This window comes from Octodon degus, unplaced genomic scaffold, assembly GCF_000260255.1.
Source record: "Octodon degus isolate 3935 unplaced genomic scaffold, OctDeg1.0 scaffold00137, whole genome shotgun sequence".
NCBI lineage: Eukaryota > Metazoa > Chordata > Mammalia > Rodentia > Octodontidae > Octodon > Octodon degus.
The window spans coordinates 3496653-3498775 of record NW_004524713.1 but is presented as its reverse complement, the minus strand read 5'-3'; the positions used below and the strand labels follow the sequence as shown (position 1 = coordinate 3498775).

At 34.3% G+C, this 2123-nt stretch overlaps 1 pseudogene; it reads left to right on the top strand.

The window, feature by feature from the left end:
• Positions 1-1079: 1079 nt before the first annotated feature.
• Positions 1080-1227, top strand: LOC111812703 (annotated as a pseudogene).
• Positions 1228-2123: the final 896 nt, after the last annotated feature.

Here is a 2123-nt window from a genome sequence, read left to right as displayed (position 1 = left end):
AATTTAGTGGCAAAACTAGGATAACGTTTAAATCTCCTGATGTCCAGCCTAGTCCTTTCTTCAATATTCTGTTTATTGTCACACAGAAACAAATTGAAGTGTCCAAGCTAAAAATGGTAGCTTACTTTCCTACCAAACGGGACACATTATTTTAGTGGCACACATAGAGATGTTATTTATCCTCGCTAGTATATTCCAAGTTTAATAAACCTTCTTGCCAAATACGAGCAGGGTGACTCTCTCCAAACCTGCAAAGAATCAGTAAATTAGGCACATTCATCACTTAATGACATGTTTCTGAGATGATACATGCCACAAATGGGCCCTAAATTTAGGTGTCATTAATAATAAAAATGATTTTACAAAGTGGAATAGTATTAATAGAAAGATTTTCACAATTCTAGAGCTTGAAATAACTTTGGAATAAGTATATATTTTGCATGAATGCATATATGGAAGAGGCAGCAATTGACACTATCTCAGACTCAATCAATTTTAGCAAGATGGTATGTTCTTTCAAATAGAAGTTTCTTTTTTACTACTAAGCTATTGTACAACTTTGGGCAAATCAATCTTCTTCTCCACGTCACCATTTGTAAAATGAAATGATGTCTTGTGTTACCATAAGTTTTTATGAAATACTTTGAATTGTTTTAATGGAGAGTTCTCCAAAACTAAATCAGTCCCGGCAGTTCATTTGTCTAAACAGTTTGTAAAGAAAAATCACATGGTATTCATTACAGTAGGCAATTTCTATTTAGACACAAGTGTAATTCCTGGCTTCAAAATGTTCACAGTTTAAAGAACAGTGCTGACATGGAGATTAGTGAATTAAATGAGTGTAAGAAAAGCAGGAGGAAACCCATACAAACCATGATAGGAAATAGAACATGCAACAATGGAAATTAATTAATTAATTAATTAGTAATTAATTTGCAGTACTGGGGATTGAATTCAGGACCCTGTGTTTGCCAGGCAGGCACTTATTCTACTGAACTGTCTCCCCAGCCCAACAATGGATAGTGAGAAGCTATAGGAGAACAAAGACAAAAGGATAACAGATAAAATAACATCACATGATATTTACCTGGGGGGGCATAACATGATCACAAAGGTGGTTTCTCCTGGGCAAGGCTCATCCATTGCATGGTGGATGGGCTACCTCTGTGATTTCCTCAAATGTGGAAAACTCCATTGTGTAATTCATGATAGTGTGTTTGTGCCTTTCCCCTGGGTTGGAGTTGGAGGGGAAGAACCTGATGTGCATCAATTAATGATGTTTAAAGTATGTAGAAAAATCATTTTATAAAAATATATAAATTGTGTTGGTTGATATTAGGGTGCACTGTAATCAGCTACCCACAGTCAGCATAGATATGTTGTAAAGCCATCTGTCCTACTGACAGTGCAGAATCCAGACTGTTTAATTTGCGACTCTTCAAATTTAAAGAAACTTAATTCTATGTAAGCACAGAAAAATGAAAGGATGTCTTAAAATTTATTTTACTAATTTGCAATACACTCTATGCTCATTCAAAAAATGTGAGAAATATAGCATACAATTTAGTTACACATATGAATGGAGAAAAGCAAAGGAAAATACTGTTAAATCAGGAGCAGGACTTCTAGTAATGACTGCTTGATGAGGACATGTGATTTCTTTCACAGATAATAATGATAAAAACTGAATTACATTAATAAGAAAAACTAAACCATTTAAAGTTACTGCGGAATAATGAAGAACAGGTTGAATCTAGAAAGGAACATATATTTCGAAGCTTCTTATTGCTCCAAGGAGGGACTGGTAGGTTCTCATTTTCTAGCCTTCAGGTCTGCCAGACTGAATGGACCAAATCTGCAGCCTTATTGGCTTAATGTGAACAAAAATGACACGCATAGCTTAACAACACTGGGAATTTAAGAGAGAAGTTTTAAAAGCAAAATATGCACGTTAATATATTGATGTAAAATAAGTGATTATAATCACAAATATTTAAATTAAAAATATTACAGTGAAAGACACAGTGTAAGTAGTCTCACTCAAATACTCCTCAATGCTTTGAATACACTGATCTGTCCCTTGCCACAGTCTGACAGTGTTGAAAAAGTCTTATTTCTTTTTT